Genomic DNA, 9,357 nt, shown 5'->3' on the forward strand with positions numbered 1-9,357 from the left:
GAGAAGGGATTGCAGCGTGCCCATCCTCTCTAGGGTGGTGATTTCTCACTTTTCTTTCTATCGTCTATCTCTGTCTGTCTGGCTAGTGCACGCTCCCTAGGGCAAAAACCTCTCCAAAAAAAAAAAAAAAGAAAAGAAAGAATGTATTTAGGAAGAAAATTGGTCCTAGTGTTAAATTTAAGAAGAGCAAGGGGTTCCAGAAACACCAGAAAGATGTATACACATTCTCTTTGCACATTTTATTAATCCAAGTGCATGACGGTCTATTCCTATGATGGAAGAGTAATATATTCTGAGAAGCATTCCCCAACAAAGTAGAAAAAGACTGACATCACAGGATGTTATGTTTGTTCCCTGACCCCCAATTCATATGTTTAAATCCTGCTCCAAATCATAATGGTATTAGGAAGCAGGGCTTTAGGAAGGTAATTAGGTCAGGAAGGTGGAGCCCTCATGAATGAAATGAGTGTCCATTAATATGGATCCCCTGGGGCCAGCAGTTGGAGTAATGGCTATCTTGCTGGACTCTCATGTAGCTGACTGTGGTTCAAGTACCGGACCCAGTGGCTTAAACTCACGCCAGGCGCATGTGTGCGGGCGTGCCCAGGATTCCGAGAAGAGAATGGAAGAGAAGAGATCGTGTCATGGCCATCCTCCCAGAGGGTGGTTTCTGGCTTTCTGTCTCTGTCTTTCTCTGTCTTTCTGGTGAGCGCATGCACCCTATAGCAAAAACCTCTCAAAAAAAAAAAAAAACTGTATATATGGACACCATAGAGCTCTCAGGACTTTCTGGCATGTGAGGGTATAAGGGGAAGTTGGCCATGCACAACCCAGAAGTGGGCCCTCATTTGAACCTGCCCATGCTGTCACTTGATTTTGAATTTCCAGCCTCCAGGACTGTGAGAAATAAGTGATTGCTGTTTATAAAGCACACAGTCTGGTGTGTTGTTATAGCAGCTCAAATTGAGTAAGATGCAGGATGCTATGGAAATGCACGATGATCTCTTCCTGCCTCACTACTCAAATTTATATTTTGGAACCTAATACTAGTATGATAGTATGAAGAGGCAGGGTCTTTTGTGAAGTGGCTAAGTGGTGAGGACTCTGAATGGAATTAGTGTTCTTATGAGAGAGGTTGAAGGGAGCTGCCTCATCCCTTCCACCATGGGAGGAAGCAGCAACAGGGAACTATCTATAAACAAAGAGTGAATCTCCATGAAACACCAAATCTGCATAGACTGATCTTGGGCTTCCCAGACTCCAGAACTGTGAGCGATAGAGTCTGCTTTTATAAACGACCCAGTCTAAGGTATTTTTTTATAGCAGCTTGCAAAGGCTAAAATAATATGGTATAGAACACTTGGAATCTGGCTTCAGATTGAATTCTGGCTCAGCAGTTTAGAAAACATCATAAGCTAAACAAGTTTTTATCTCCAAGCCTGCTTTCTCTTTCTTAAAAATATGTCCAAAAGCCTTTCTTGGGGATTATGGTTAGAATTAGAAATTAAAAAAAAAAAAAAGGTTAAACACATTGTAAGTACAATTGTAGTAACATAATTTCACAAGGCTCACCCAGATGTCTTAAATATATGCAATTGGTAGTTCACTCAGATGTTCATAATGTCTTCAAGATCGTTAATACAAAGACTAACATTGTTAGAACAAAATACCAATCTGAGATCCTGCTGGTGGTGTGGTGGTTAAGGTGGTTGGATTCCACATACCTGACTGTGTGGATTGAGTCCTGGACCCAGTGGTTTTAAAAATATGCTGGTGTGTGTGTATGTGTGCCCAAAATCCCAAGAGGAGGGAGAAGTGGAGGAGAAAGGATTATGGCATGGCCATTCCCCATGGGGGATGCTTTCTCACTTTCCCTCCTTTCTGCCTGTCTCCAGGGAGACATATGTGCATGCCCTCGGACAAAAAAATAAAAAATAAAAAAGTATACATACACATATACTCATCCATCCCCCCTAATATGCCTTTTCTTAAATAGTAACTATGAATGAGAAAAAAAAAAGTCTTCTATGACTTTGACTGGAGATCCCTGAGAGATGTTTCTTCCTTGTGGAATTAATTTTAGAAAAAAATACCACTTAAAATTCCAAGGGAGGAGGAAAATAAGGAGAAAAGATGTAAATTCCTTGAGTACTTGTGCATTTGAATCAGAGATTGTTACTGAAAGCATCCAATAACAATTTCCCAAGCGAAAAGCAAATGAAATGAAAGGTTGTCAAAAAGTCAAAATTCATTTACATGAATATTAGGCAATATAGATAGCTGAATTTGGCTAGCAATTCTCTGGGAATGTAAAGCAGTGAACGTACAAATCGTGCAAATCCTTGGCAATGTTTAGGTCTCGTTTAAGTGGAATCACCGTAAATTTAATAAGCAAGGAGGTGCAGCTGCAGGTTGGCAACCTGGTGACTGTGTAATTCACCATCAGCAAATCACATATGTTACAGCACGTGCTGCAAGGTGATTTTAAGAAAGGACAGATCCTTTGTAGGAGTTTTATCCAATGTAGAAGGAAGAAGTTTATGGGTATAAAAGAAAACAACTATACAATTATTTCTGATGAAATTTTTGTTTCTAACTTCTAAATTTTAAAAAAATGCAAAGTTCCAAAGTGAGCAAACTTTTTGGGAAAATAGGAAAATTTACTATTTAGAAAAATGTTTCATCAAATTATCACAAATTCCTATTGCATATCTAGAAAAAAATTCTCTTCTTGTCCTGTTGTCTGGACTGATTTGCTTTCACTTACTTATTTTTAGGCAGTCTGTCATCATACTTCTACACATGAATTTAAAAAAATAAATAAATGAAAGGAAAGACACTGTCTCTCTGGGACTACTATCTGCCCATGACATTTGTTCAAGATGCCATTCCAAGATTTTTTACATTGTCGTTAAATATGATATGTTTAAAGCAACATTTCTTCATCTGGGCTTCTCAGATGCTTGAAGGTGCATTCTGGGAGGTCTAGGAGTTCCCTATAACAATTTTATAGTTTCGAGTTTTTGTTATGATGATAATTAAATGTGCTGTAAAATTAACAGTTTAAAAAGAGAAACATGGTGAAAGAATTGAATTAGCACATAGCACATGGTATGCATTATAGGCCAAACTTAAAAAAAAAAAAAAACCCCAAGAACTATGTTGTGATAGTCAGCATATTTTCATAAGTTTATAATAGTGTTTCAGAAAAATAACATTACTCATAATTGAAATTTTATTATTTTTTCTTATGCTTGATGGATAAACAGACCATAGGCATTAAAAAGCAATACCTAGATTTATGTTTGCATATTTTAGGTAACATAAATAATCAAAATCATATGTCAACATTTAATGATACAGTTTTCTTCTTAAAAGAAGTCTTGGGACAAACAGATGGCGTAATGGTTAAGTCGCCGGACTCCTATGTAGTCTTTGTGGTTTGAGTCCCAGACTCAGTGGCTTAAAAACTCATGCTGGGAACATGTACGTGCATGCCCAAAATCCTGAGAGGAAAATGGAAGAGAAGGGATTGTGGCGTGGCCATCCCTCTGGGGGGAGAGGGGATTTCTCACTTTCTTTCTCTCTCTATCTCTCTGGTGAGCATAAGTGCCCTGTGGCAAAAATATATCTCTCAAAAAAAAAAAAAGGAAAAGAAAGAAAGGAAAGAAGTCTTTACATATTTAACCTTGAAAACCACTTATCTAAATTCCCTTTCAACAGGTTAATGTATTTTCTATTGAAGTGTATAATGACAAAGTTAGACAAAAAACATGGCAGCCCACATTATGGAAAACAGTATGGCAGTTCTTCAAAAGATAAAACAATATGAGGTTGTCGGGGAAGTCATGATTTTTCTATGCAAAATGTGTCATGACTTTCCCAACAACCTAATAGAACTGTCGTATGTCCCAGTCACTCCACTTTTGGACATATAGCCCAAAAGTTGAAATCAGCTCCCAAAGTAACATCTACACTCATTGTTCATTGCAGCATTATTTACAATAGCCAGATATGGAAACAACGGTCCACTGATAGATGAATGTGTAAAAACAATGTTGTATATGCGTACAAGGGAATAGGACTCAACCTTTACAGAGAAGCAAATCCTGCCATTTGAGACAACAGGGGTGAACCCGTGGGACATTATGTCAGGTGAAATAAGCCAGGCACAGAAAGACCAATATCACATGATACCACATATATGAGGAATCTAGACTATCTTAATTTATAGTAGCCAAGTGTGAAATGGTTACCAGGAGCCAGAATGGGGTGGAAAGGGGAGGTATTAGTTAAAGGGTACAAAGTTTCACTTATATAAGACAAATAAGTACTAGAGATCTATAGTATAGCAGAGTGACTATATTAATAGTAAATGGTACTGTATTTTGTATTTACAAATTTGCTAGAAAGGATATGTTGTGTTTATGTTCTTATCATACATACAAAATAATAATAACTAATAAGGAGTGGGGAGAAAACTTCGGAGCTGATAGCCATGTTTACAACGTAAATTGTGGTGATAGTTTCAGGGGTGTGTCCTCATCTCCACATTCAAGTTATATGCATTAATTATGTGCAGCTTTTTGTCTATCAACTATACTTCATTAAAGTAGTTCAAAAATGGCCGCCTGGATTCTAAGAAGGGTCTATCTACCAGATGATTTGGTCACTTGATACTTTGGCTCTATTAAAGGATATGGATGATGGAAACTTTATGCTTCAGAGATGGGAGAGGGGAGTCAAAGTAACATTTACCAACTGTTTACAAAGGATCTTCAAAAAAAATAAAGAGAAAATGCATATTATGAAAAATTATGTATGAATTTCAACTTTGTTTTTTGCACCAAAATAAGCTTATACTTTAATTCCATTTTTCTTAAACTTTGAAAATCCCTGTCTGTATATCTAATAAAGATACGTGATAGCCACAGGTATGTATGTGACACACACGTAAGTCATAGCTCCGGTGACTTGACGTCGGCCATTTCAGCTCTCAGTTCTTTCACTATCTGTTAGAGCGTCAGAGCTGCTCTTCTGATAGCTGTTAACAATGTCAAAAAGCACACGACTGTCTTGGAGAGATGTTTCTATGGTGAAATTGTAAACAGTAACAGCTATGACAGTGGTTCCTACTTGCGGTCCTTGGACCCTTGGGGACCATGAATCATTTCACCTGGCCTTTGCATCCATATACATACTAAGTCTTCTCAGGATACTGAATCAGTAATATTCATGCTTATAAAGACTATTCTTTAATAAACATGGTGTTATGGTGATAATTAAAACTCTAAAATTTCTTTACTAGCATTTCGGAATTTATGATATCATATTAATATATGTACACTGATGTAAACATGTGCGTATGTGTCATACACACACACACACACACACACACACACACTCATTCTCTCATCCATTCGCAGACGTGGGATAGAGAAATTCTTTGGCAAGACTTTGGCCGAGTCCCTTATTTATGAAACAGACTCTGAGAGAGAGGACTTCAGGAAGCAGAAAACAAATGATTCGTTTTTCAAACCTCTTCCCCTTCTGAGTGTTGCTACCCTGCAATGTACAACAAACAGAACTCAGAGTGGTGACATGACTTCCTTAAAAAACCTTCTCGTGCTAGAATGGGCAGCCACCCTAAGCAAGTGGCTGAATTCCAGAGCATGACGCCTGGCAGCTGAAAGAGAGAAAGTGTTATCACCTGTTTAAGCACTGCTGACTGATGTATATTCAAAAGCAGATCCAAACAGTCGCACCCACTTTCCAAGCATCAGGGAAACCAGATGAGACGAGTGTCTTGAGATACAGTGTCAATAGAGAACATCTCTCTCTCTCTTTCTCTCTCTCTCCTTTTTGTAACAGGAAAAGAAAGAAAAAGAAGAGTTATATTAAAATGTAGTGTTTGTCAATGACTGTAAAGTAAAAAAATGAAAAAGAAAGAAAAAAGAGAAGGAGAGGGAAGGAAGGGGAAACTTCCAGTCCACGCCAGCTCAGGTATGCCGCTATCTGAATACATTGGTAATGCGAGGGGCTGATTAGTCTGGAAGGCTGCCTACAGGTTAGCAGGCCTCATTTCAAATCTCTGACAGCAATATGTGTCGTTTCATGCTTCATCCTCATTCCCCATGTTCAACACAAACCGGGGTCACTCTATATATGGAAATCACTGTCTTCAGGGCAAAAAAATTAAAAAAGGTGAGATTGCCGCTTTAACCTCACTGGCCTCAGAAAATATGTTTTAGTCTGATACATTATACTAGTAGGAATTATTTATCAAGAAGATACAAGCTTGATATTTCAGAAATAATGAGATGTTCTGGTTTTGCAGCTGAAATTTTATGGTCCACAGAGCATCAGCTATGAATCCAGGGGAATGAAGTAAACTTGCAATGAATGATACACACCTTGCTGCCTAAGAAAAATGGCTACGGAAAGGGTAATATGAAAGTTATAGCACAGCACAAAGCTTTCGAGAGCTCACGTTCCTTTGTTACTAAGAGGAAATATATTTTAAAGAGGGTTAAAAAAAAAAGGTTCATACGTAAAAATCTCTCAGACTTTCCTTCCTGGTATTTTATTTGGCAAACGACCCACAGGATGAGGAAGCTGTAATGAACATCAGTCTATGGTTTACATGAAATATTTAAAAATTCACAGCAAAATCATCTGAAAAGTCTCATGACCTCCCATTCTTGTGGGGCACTTTGACATTGTGTGGAGGTTAGAACGAGAAGAAAGTGAATAAGCACGCATGATAGTGCTTTTTGGAAAGGTAGAGTTTGCAATATATTTCTTGGCCAAATTGTCTTAGTGATGAAAGGCCTTTTTGGACATCCTATTGTATTTCCCAGACATTAAAAGGACTCCCAGGAAATAACAGGAAAACATTTACCTAAAAAAGATGACAAGTCACTTTTCACCAGCCGCTCTGGCATGTGTGGCTCTTAGCAGATCCTTCCTCACCCCCACCCCAAGTGTGGTCTTTCCCTGTTCTAAATCTGTTTCCGGAGATCTTGGGGACCTGTCACGATTCCACAACACATACCCTCAGGACCTGCTGCACTCTAAGGCCCAGCACTGTGAAATTATGACTAGTGATTCCAGAATTCCTTGGATATTTAACCAACACACCTAATCATGAGGGCTCTTCACTTAAGCACATGCTTCGAGATGTGCTCTTCCCAGCACAGAATCTTAGCAAGTAAACATCAATAATTTAAAACGCTTTGCAAATATAATTATCCAAAGTAATAGGCTTAAACCAGCCTCTCACAGATCTGTGCATTTTCATTGTCAGTTGAGGTCACCAAAAAGCATTTAATTAAATACTCCAGGGCAAGAGGGGCAGTGTTGGGCTATGCACTGGTTATCAAACAAACGAAATAATCAACTGTACACTTCATTTTCTCATCTGGAAAATGGAGATAGCACCATTACTTTATATGGCGTTGTGATAAGTAGGTAAGTTAATATCGGCAGAGTACTAAGGACAGACCTTGACACTTTATGAACACTAGGGTAGAAAGCCTTGCTAAGTATTGTCGGTTGCCTATTGTGACAAAGATGGCTATTTGACCGCAATAGTTATTACTTTTTACTCCTGGAATACTTGTGACCCCATAGCCACATAGAATTAAGACTGCTTTTCCCAGCTTCCTTTGCAGCTTGGTGTGGTCATCTGTGGAGTCAATGATTTAACAGAAGTGTCATGTGCAACTTCCAGGAACTTTTCTCAGTTCCCTTATTCCTTTTCTCCATGTAGAATGTGGCCTTAATGGCTGGAACTCAAGCAGCCATTTTGGATCTTTAGGGTAAGCTTTACATTTTGTGAAGCAGATCATGGAAGAAGTCTGAAACCAACAACTTTGTAAAACCACTTCCTCCCTTCTTTCCTTCCTTCCTTCCTTCCTTCCTTCCTTCCTTCCTTCCTTCCTTCTTTTGTCAGGGAGAGAGAGATACCGGGAGGAAGAGAGAAAGTATTTTTGACATGGTTTTACCATGTGACAATCCTCCTGACCCAGTCTCCTAGTCAGCTAGGACATTAGCCTGATCTGTTTAGGTTGGTCTGGGAGGGGAACAGAACCCAAGACTCCCATGTTGTCTGTCACTGCACAGCAGTGCCCCTCCCCCCGATGCAGCACTGCAGCTGAGCCCAAACACTTCTATCTTAATTGTTACTCACCCAGCACATGCATAGGCAAAAAATTTTAGTAGAAGAATTTGAACTTGGCATGTGTCTTTCTAGTGCTATCCCTATGGTTAATTACATGAAAGAAAATAAATTTCCAAACCGTAATCTTATGCAATGAAGTGAAACTGGAGAGTTGAGAATAAAAAAAAAAAAATAAAAATCATGGATGAAAGGAGTGAATAGAAAAGTATTGGCTAAGATGGAAGCTATCTAAGAGTGAGATGGAAAGTGAGAAAGCAAGCCACCATGTCCGGGACTCAAACCATGGTCCACAATGTGGGAGTGTTCCAACACCTTAACTACCATACCACCTGTCGGCCCCTATTTGTTTATTTTTTTTGTTATGTTTACTTTAATAGGCAATGATAGTCTCAGAAATCTTTCTCTTCATCAGATATTTGATTCTCTTGAAAAACGTTTGGTTTTTGAGTTTGAACGTGGGGCTCTACACCATCGATAATAAGATTTTCCTGTTTGTAGTGCATTCTGAAGTTCTTCTGAAAAAAAAAAATGAATCCAACCCATACCTTTGTGAAAGCCAGTCTCTTTATTAAAAAAGTATAGTGCACTTCCATGTATGGCCAAACTGTGCAAAGTGTTCTATCAGCTCGCTCAAAGCTGCGGTCCAAGGAATTTTTCTGACAAAAGCAATGGGACAACTAATACTCGTACGCAACGCCACGGTTGCTCTTACTGTGGAGGCCGCCATTTTCAAACTTTTACTTTTAAATTGTCCAGAGATCGTGGTGGACCATGTGGGAGTATCCAGCACCTTAAATAGCATGCCACCTGCTGACCCCCCAAAGCACAGTCTTTCTATACTGAGTTTTAGCCAGCCTTCTGGTGGCCTCCTTCTAAAGACAAATCATCAACCAAGAATCACTAGATATTTGAGGAAAGGCTAACAAATAAAAGGTAAGCAAATGGAGAAAGTAGAGATAAGTCAGGAAACAGGGAAAAAAGAAAACTACTTAGCAACAAACCTTTCAGTGGAAAGTTTGAGAGAGATTCAAAAAAGACAATACATCCAGAAAATAAAAGAAATACATCATGAAGGTGAATAATTAGAGATTCCTTGAAAATTAAACACTAGTGTTAAAAGTATTAATAAGATGTGTGAAGAACATTTGAAGAAAATAAAAAAAACTAAAGAAAAA

General features: G+C 38.5%; 1 pseudogene; it reads right to left on the reverse strand.

Annotated features, from left to right (window-relative positions):
- Positions 1-8,571: 8,571 nt before the first annotated feature.
- Positions 8,572-8,909, reverse strand: LOC102478647 (SRA stem-loop-interacting RNA-binding protein, mitochondrial pseudogene; annotated as a pseudogene).
- Positions 8,910-9,357: the final 448 nt, after the last annotated feature.

Source organism: Tupaia chinensis, unplaced genomic scaffold (genome assembly GCF_000334495.1).
Source record: "Tupaia chinensis unplaced genomic scaffold, TupChi_1.0 Scaffold000503_1, whole genome shotgun sequence".
NCBI classification, from domain to species: Eukaryota; Metazoa; Chordata; class Mammalia; order Scandentia; family Tupaiidae; genus Tupaia; species Tupaia belangeri.